We start from the raw sequence: 9,115 nt of genomic DNA on the forward strand, positions 1-9,115 counted from the left end.
AATGAGAATGATTGATCTCCGTGCCCAGGGCCCACGGGCAGTGAGTGGTGGAGAGGAGAGTCTGTGTGATGCTTTTTTTTTGTTGTTGTTGTTTAAGATTGTTTATTTGAGAGGTAGAGGGACAGATAAAGAGAGGGAGAGACAGAGAGAGGGGTTTTCCACCCATTGGTTCACTCCCTCAATGGCCACAACGGCCGGAGCTGGGCATATCTGAAGCCAGGAGCTTCTTCTGGGTCTCCCGTGTGTGTGCAGGGACCTTAGTATTTGGGCCATCTTCTACTGCTTTCCCAGGTGCATTAGCAGGGAGCTGGATCGGAAGAGGAGCAGCTAGGACATGAACCGGGACCCATATGGGATGCCAGCTCCATAGGCAGAGGCTTAATCTACTACGCCACAGCGCTGGCCCTGAGTCTGTGTGATTCTAAAATCCATGCTCTCGACCGTGACCTTTATGCTGGATTGGGCTCATGGCGATGGGCAGGTGCAGCTTCCTTGCAGGAAGTTTGGAAGTTGGAGCCGGAGCCCCGGGGGGAGACCTGGATGAAGCTCCTGGCTCCTGGCTTCGGCCTGGCCCAGCCCCAGTTGTTAAAGCCATTTGGGGAGTGAACCAGTGGACAAAAGACCTCTCTCTCCCTTCTTCTCTCCCCACCCTCTGTAACTCTGCCTTTCAAATAGATAAAACAAATATTCTTTTTTTTTTTTTTTTCTGACAGGCAGAGTGGACAGTGAGAGAGAGACAGACAGAGAGAAAGGTCTTCCTTTTGCCGTTGGTTCACCCTCCAATGGCCGCCGCAGCCGGTGCACTGCTGATCTGATGGCAGGAGCCAGGTGCTTCTCCTGGTCTCCCATGGGATGCAGGGCCCAAGCACCTGGGCCATCCTCCACTGCACTCCTGGGCCACAGCAGAGAGCTGGCCTAGAAGAGGGGCAACTGGGAGAGAATTCAGCGCCCCGACCAGGACTAGAACCCGGTGTGCCGGCGCCGCAAGGTGGAGGATTAGCCTAGTGAGCCGCGGCGCCGGCCTATATTCTTTAAAAATGATCAAGATTAAGCTCTGTGCTCAAGGGACTCCCAGTTGAACAAAACAGAAAGTAAAAGAACCACAATATGAGGAGACTTTAAAAGTTTGCAATTTAAAAATAAGTTTATTTGGGTGCAGAAAAATTGAAATCCATGCATAGTTTTTCATAATAAGCATTTTCGATGACCTTTCTGGAGATCCCGTGTACTTCCAACGTGGAACTTTCTGGAAATTCTCTCATGTGTGGCCCTGAGGTCACGCAGCAGGGACCTGAACTTTGCTTTTGGGAGAAAGGGAGACCTCGCTGAGGCTTCCCTGGAAGTCCTTCTTGAAGGGTGAATGAGTTGACTAAGTAGAAGAGGAATATTTAAAAAAAAAAAAACTTAAAAGAAAGTTAGCTCATTACGTGCTTAAAATTATGACCTTAAAAAAGTTAGCTCATTAATGTGTTTGAAAGGCAGAGTTACAGGTGTTCCATGTGCTGGTTCACTCCCCAGATACGTGTCACAGCCAGGGCTGGGCCAGGCAGAAGCCAGGAGCCAGGAACTCAACGTGGGTCTTCCACGTCTTCCACGTGGGTGGCGGGGACCCGCGCACTCCCAGGCTGCACAGTAGCAGGAAGCTGGAAAGGAGTATCTTATGCAAAAAAGGTGGGGATATTAAGGGTCATTGAAAGTTCTGGAATCAGCAACTGTTCTGTTTTGCCAGAGCTTATTAGCTTAAAGGGATCGGGAAGGGTTGTGAGAAAGAAATAATGACGGCTGTAGAATCCCCCTCGAATCCTCCCCGGAACAGGGCATGGTGTAAACAAGTCAATGAAATCCACCCCCGTCCCCAGAAGAGGAAATCCTCAGAAAGACACCCAGCGTCTGAAAATGCACAAAAGCTCGCCTCTCTGCAGGGAGTAGGTTCAAGAGAAGTCTTAGAGAACATCCTTAGTGTTTGCAGGAAGAGCTTTGTGGTTGAAATTGCCCATGCAATGACGGGACACCTTCCAGAATGATGGATGAAAAAGACAGAGATGGGAAAAAAAAAAAAAAGAGTACGCTGGACCCTGGTTGAACGTAGGTATCAGTAGCATAGGCAAATGGGCGAGGACTGGCTGATCTCCACGGACTCCCCCAATCCAGACCCTTAGATTTGGGAAGACACTGGAAGAGATGTAGCTCCTTACACGTGGCCGGTGCCCGAACTCATGTCGATGGTGACGACGCACTAGAGAACGCGGTGGACGATTTGTGAGTTACCACCATTGACGAGTGGGTACCGGGAGCAGTAGGGGCTGGAGGGAGACTTCCTGTTAGCCCAGATGTAAGCGGGTCAGGGTCAATTCCAGAGGAGGGAGCCCCTCCCACACTCCCTGAAGCCAGGGACACTCAGGCCAGCTCTTGCCTGCATTGCCTCTTCAAATAGCATCAAAGCCTTCCCAGGAGGGGGAGCCTGGGAGGCCATCTTTACTCTGTCCATCTGCTGCTGGAACCTTCGTGACTGGAGAGGCAGGAGTTCAGCCCTGGCAGGGCTCACCGCTCTGCAGCGGCAGCTCCTGGTGGAAGCTGCACGAGCAGTCCTGGGTCCCCCTCCCGGGGCTCCCGGCTGGACGTCTGGTAAGTTTCCACTGTGGGGAGGAGCAGCTCTGAACTCTGGGCAGCACCTGGAAGAAGGTGTGGCCGGGGCTGCACCCTCTGTGGGAAAGGAGGAGGTGAGGGGTGGGGGAGGGGCCACTTCTAACCTTGCAGGGACACCGGCCTGGGGCGACCACAGGTGTGGAGCGGGGGTTGGGAAGTTTCCTCACAGCAGGAGAGACGGTGAGAGGTCAGCAGGTGCCAGGTCAGAAGCCACTTCCCAGGAGTCAAGGGAGCATGGGCGGGGGGTGAGCAGAGGAGGGTGGGGGAGGGGGAAGGAGAGCTGGGCAGCCACACTGGGGTTTTCCTGGGCCAGGTCTGGCTGGTGCAGTGAGGAAGCTGAGTGTGGCAGCATCTCCCCGGTGAGCACCGGGCCTAACGCAGGCAGCCAAGGTTCGAGGCAGAGAGGGGTAGGAGAGGCAGGTGGTGACAGGGAGGGAGGGGCAGGCATAGGAGCCGGAGGTCAGGGGCTCCTCCATCGCATGCTCTGGTCTCTGGTCAAGTCTGGAGGGGATGTGCTCAGGTCTGGGCCGTCCTGTCAATGCCCAGAGCTCCTCCACCATCCCTGCCCAGCCCCGCTGCTCCCTCGGCCACCGCATGTGTATCCTCCCGTTGCCGACTCACGTCAGCCTGGATGCCACACTCGGCCCCTTCTCTGCGTCCTCTCACACACGCATGTGCATGCGTGCACACGCTCAAGTCCACACCAAGCTGTCGGGAGTGTCTGATCTTTGCTCAAGCTGTGGGGAGCTCAGCGAGTGTCATGTGGTGCAAGGCGTGGATTTCCACCCCCCCGCAGCTGCCTGCCTCCCGTTTCCTGCACTTCGGCTTCTCACGCTCTGCTTCCCACACTCTACTCCCCACTTCCCTCTGCCCCACCCAGGTCCAAAATCACCCCTCTTGCTTATAAAGAGCAGCCTCCCTCTTCCACTCACTCCTAGGCCCAGACCCCCAAACCCATATAAAGGACTTCTCAGGAGGGGGGCATATAGCCTAGCAGACGAGGCACCTGCATCCCATATCGGAGCACCTGGGCTCAGTTCCCAGCTCTGACTCCAGGAGCGGGAGGTGAGCCAGGGTGGGGAAGAGGCCGCTGGCCTTTCTCTGAGTCACCGATGCTGTTCAGGATAGCACGTCACCAGAGGCAAGGATTTCAGGAAGGGTGGACCGATGGTGGGTGTGGGGAGGCAGCAGTGCAGGTGCAAGGTACGGTGGCTGGAATCGAAGGACGTCCCTTCTCCTACTCTCCCCAGCACTGAAGTTGTCTGCCCCTAAGTTGCTGTCAAACTTACAGGCGGAAAAGTCTGAAATCCTCATGTAGCAAAATCTGCACTTCCGTCCCCTGATGGTTCCTGTTTCTCTGTGGGGAAGATGCCTCTGAGCCAGAGCTGTCCCACGCTGCCACCAGAGCCACTTTTTTTTTAATTTGACAGATAGAATTAGACAGTGAGAGAGGAGACAGAGAGGAAGGTCTTCCCTCCATTGGTTCACCCCCCAAATGGCCGCTACAGCCAGAGTGGGCTGATCTGAAGCCAGGAGCCAGGTGCTTCCTCCTGGTCTCCCATGCGGGTGCAGAGGCCCAAGCACTTGGGCCATCCTCCACTGCCTTCCTGGTCCACAGCAGAGAGCTGGACTGGAAGAGGGGCAACCGGGACTAGAACCAGCACCCAAATGGGATGCTGGCGCCGCAGGCAGAGGATTAACCAAGTGCGCCACGCTGTGGCCACCAGAGCCACTTCTTGAGACCACATGTCCTGCCCTGCAGTCTGCCCCTGACCCCAGCTCCCTGCTCACGCAATCCCCGGGAGGCAGTGGTGATGGCTCAGGCAACTGGGAGCCTCTCACTCTACCTCTGCTCCTCCTGAGACATCCGTGGTCCGTGGTTGCTCATCGTCCTTGTCCTGTGTCTCTTCCTTCTACCTGTGATCCCTAACTGCGCTCTGAGGGCTCTGTCCTTGGTCCTGAACCCCCCCCCTCCAGGGAGGCTGCACGGTGAACCCCAGAACAGGAGTTGGTCCTGGTAAACCAGAGCTTCTCCGTGAGGGTGCCTGTAATAAGACACGGGTGGGTGGGGTCTCCAAGAATTCCCATTGCCCACCGGACCCTGGAGGCAGGTTTTCCAGAATTCTCACTTTTATGCCCTGTCCTGCCTGAGCCGTTCTCCCAAGAATCCCGCAATTTGGAGGGCCGATGCAAAGAGCCTAAACCAAATCTCCCCCTGAACACAGGGATATACAAGTATGGGGAAGTGGTGGCTAGAGCGGTGGCTCTTTGTAGGAGAGGAGAATGGTTTCATGAGCAAAGCATAAACTAAGGTTAGAGAAGGCTTGGATGCAGGACAGAGGGCCAAGATGCTTATATGGGGTGGTTTGGAGTCCAGATACCTGTGCCCCACAATCTCCTCATTTCCTCCAGGCCTTGCACCTGAGCCTGGGTCCTGGAGCCAGAGGATGTTAAAATAAAACATGAGAGGCACAGGCTCATGCCCTCTGGGATCAGAGACAAACAGCACAAGGGTTGGAAAGGCTTTGTCCTCAAGAGGGGAGCAGAGACCTGGCACCCACAGATCAGTCAAGACCAACGAGAGGGGCTACAGCTGTGCCAGTGCCCCCATCAAACCAGCTCACACCAGTGGCAGGCGTGCCACGGTGCACTCGCATGGAGCCCAGGAAGTGGCTGGGGCCGGGGAGGAGGCAGACGCTGGCTCCCCTGCTGGCAGAGGGACTCCCCTGTGCAGGCCAAGGAGCAGGAAGCTAAGGTGCCCCTTCTCTGGAGGACATGGTAGAGCAGAGGAGGCGGTGGTGGGTGAGGAGGGCTGGACCCTTGGACGCCCCCTCTGAGGGACAGCCATCCTTCAGCCAGCCGTCACCACGTGGCTTGGTGGCCCTCTGGATCCAGGCACTCCTACTCTCTAAAGAAAAGCAGAAATGGAACTTTTTCCTGTTGACACACAAGCCACACACTCCACTGGGAAAAAGATGGTGAGCAAAACGGAAACACACCTGCAAGTCTGCCTAAGTCGTGAGTGTCCTCCTGGAGCCTCAGAGCCTGGTATCCGTGCCTGGGCCATATGGTGTCCCCAGCAGGCAGGGGCTTTGACCTTCTAAGGTGCACAGATGGCCCTGCAGGGAAGAGGCGTGGGCCAGCCTCTACCTGGCGCTCAGGGGCAGAGCCAGCCCTGCTGCCTGCCTCGTGACTGGGGATCAGGTGGCAGCACCCCCTTCAGGTCTTGCCGTTCCGGGCCTCCTCGGAACCCGAACAACTTCCTGTGCTGCCTGCAGACCAACTACCCGGGCCAGCCCAAACAAGTCAAACAGAGGCTTTTCTGTCCTTGAATTTCGGAAAAGCAAACAAAAACCAACCTAAAGGGAGTTATGGGGCTGGAGTGAACACAGTGGATAAAGGTTACACACTGAGGCTGAGCCTCGACTGTGACGCCGCCATCCCATTTGGGCACCAGTTCGAGTCCCGGCTGCTCCACTTCTGGTCCAGCTCCCTGCTATGGCCTGAGAAAGCAGTGCAAAATGACCCAAGTGCTTGGGCCCCTGCTCCCATGTGGGAGACCCCAATGAAGCTAGACTAGACTTGGCCTGGCTCAGCCCCAGTCACTGCAGCCATGTGGGGAGTGAACCAGCAGTTGGGGGATCTCTATGCCTCTCCTCCTCTCTGTGTAACTCTGCCTTTCAACTAATGATAAAAAAGTTACACATTATAGAATCTTTTTTAAAGATTTATTTATTTATTTGAGAGGTAGAGTTGCAGATAGAGAGGGATAGAGCTTCCATCCCCTGGTTCACTCCCCAAATGGCAGCAACAGCTGGAGCAGGGCTGACCTGAAGCCAGGAGCGTCATCGGGGTCTCCCTCATGCGGGCAGGGATCCAAGTACATAGGTCATCTTGCACTGCTGTCTCGATGCATTAGCAAGGAGCTGGGCTGGAAGTGGAGCAGCTGGGACTCGAACCAGCACCCACATGGGATGCCAGTGCTGCAAGCAGTGGGGATTTAGGCTCCAAACCTTTGTTCCTGGCCTGCCTGCTCCAGCCCTGCCCCGTGTGTCCAGCCTCTGCCCACTCCCTTCCTGAACCCCCTGAGCTGTGCACCGCCCATCAAGCCTCCTCTAGGGCCAACCAGACAGGGCCACGGGAATGGTGACTGGGCAGGTGACAGGAAAGTCACACTGTTCAGTGGCCCAGGAGCTGTGCTTGCTGGCCTGGGAGGCTGTGTCTCCTGCCCTCCGGCTTCCCCCCTGAGCTGCGTCGCCTGCACTGCCACCCAGCTTCCTTTGAGCTCCTGCCTGCATCTCCCAGGAAGCACTTCTCCAACCTGCTCCTTGGGGAGACCCCGATTGCTGCAGAAGATCTAGAAGAGACGCTGGGAGGGCACCACTGGCCAGGAGCTGCCCTCTGAGACACCTGCCGGAGCCGTGAGCCTGTGGCTGTGAGGTTGGGGTGTGCAGCCACGTGATGTGGCCTCCAACTTCCTCCTCCAGTATCTGAACTGCAGTCCCTCGCCCCACCCCTTTCAGTTCCGTTTCTTGCTTCTCACTGTGGGATCGAGTTTGGCAAGAGACGAGGGAAACCCCGATTCCTGCGCCTTCTCTGTGGCTGCACCTCACGCTGGGCTGACATTGGCAGGACCTTTTACGGAACGACAATCTTGGGTCTGCTCGCCCCCCACACAGCAAATCCATCACTGGCATCGGTGGTGGGAGAAACGCCGGGCAAGGAACATGGGCAGCATGACCTGATTGCCAGCTGCTTCTTATTTTTTTAAAAAGATTTATTTATTTATTTGAAAGGCAGAGAGGCTGGTGCCGTGGCACAGTAGGTTAATCCTCCGCCTGCAGTGCTGGCATCCCATTTGGGCACCGGTTCAAGTCCTGGCTGCCCCTCATCCAATCCTTCTCTCTGCTATGGTCTGGGAAAGCAGTAGAAGATGGCCCAAGTCCTTGGACCCCGGCACCCATGTGGGAGACCAGGAAAAAGCTCCTTGCTCTGGGCTTCGGGTTGGCGCAGCTCTAGCCGTTGCGGCCATTGGGGAGTGAACCAACGGACAGAAGACTTCTCTCTCTGTCTCTACCTCTCACTGTGTCTGTAACTCTACCTCTCAAATAAATAAATACATAATCTTTAAAAAAGAATTAGTGTTCTTTAAAAAAGAAAAAAAAAAAACAAAGAAAGTTAGAGTTACAGAGAGGCAGAGAGAGACAGAGAGGTCTTCCATCCCCTGCTTCACTCCCCAGATGGTGCAACAGCCAAGAACCAGGAGCTTCTTCTGGGTCTCCCATGGGAGTGCAGGGCCCAAGGACTTGGGTCATCTTCCACTGCTATCCCAGGCGCATTAGCAGGGAGCTGGATCAGAAGTAGAGCATGGCACTCAAACGTGCCCATATGGGATGCTGGCTCTGCAGGTGGCGACTTTACCTGCTACACCACAGCGCCAGCCCCCATCCATAGATCTTGAAGGAGGTCATCCATCTTGCCCACAGCCCTCGGGATGTGGTGCTGCACTAGCCTGCACCGCCGTGGGGGAGGGGTCCAGCTTCCTGCCATCCTGTCTCTGTTAGCACATTGGGCCAAAATGTGGGTCCTAGCAAATTTTTTTTGACAAGCAGAGTGGACAGTGAGAGAGAGAGACAGAGAGAAAGGTCTTCCTTTTGATGTTGGTTCACCCTCCAATGGCCGCCACGGCTGGTGCGCTGCGGCCAGCGCACCGTGCTGATCCGAAGGCAGGAGCCAGGTGCTTCTCCTGGTCTCCCATGGGGTGCAGGGCCCAAGCACTTGGGCCATCCTCCACTGCACTCCCAGGCTCAGCAGAGAGCTGGCCTGGAAGAGGGGCAACCGGGACAGAATCTGGCGCCCCAACCGGGACTAGAACCCGATGTGCCGGCGCCGCAAGGCAGAGGATTAGCCTATTGAGCCGAGGCGCTGGCCTCCTAGCAGCTCTTAAGAAAACTACCCCAATTATGTGGTCGTGACCTAATATGGCCATGGTGGCCCAGATGCCCAGGACGGGACGCTTGGTGAGATGGGGCTGGCCTCCACACAGGCTGCACCCAGCAGGGATCACGTTGCAGAGGGGTGGTGTCTGGGGGTCCCTTGGTAGCAGGGACAGCTCAGACGTTGGGTCCACCTGACAGCCCTGGGGTGGTCTGGGCGCCTCCCTGTCTGGCTTTTCCCAGGGGTGTTGTACGCCGCGGTGGGCGAGGCCGAGGGAGGCCGCTCTCCTCTCTTTTGGCTGCGGTGTTGCAGGGAGCGTCCTCAAAGAGCCCAGGATTTCATCTCAGCCGAGGACACTGAGTCTGAGAAAGGTCACAGGTGCGAACACGGAGGGAGGGCTCACGAGTTCCCACTGATTAGCTAACACTGCCTTCTGTTCACACCCTCTCTCCCTCCTCAGTTTTGTTCAGTTACGCTGTACCCCCGCCCTAGGAGCACCATGGTCCATCAGCCATTGCGAAGAGCCCCGAGG

Source organism: Oryctolagus cuniculus, chromosome 17 (genome assembly GCF_964237555.1).
Source record: "Oryctolagus cuniculus chromosome 17, mOryCun1.1, whole genome shotgun sequence".
In the NCBI taxonomy this organism is placed as follows: domain Eukaryota; kingdom Metazoa; phylum Chordata; class Mammalia; order Lagomorpha; family Leporidae; genus Oryctolagus; species Oryctolagus cuniculus.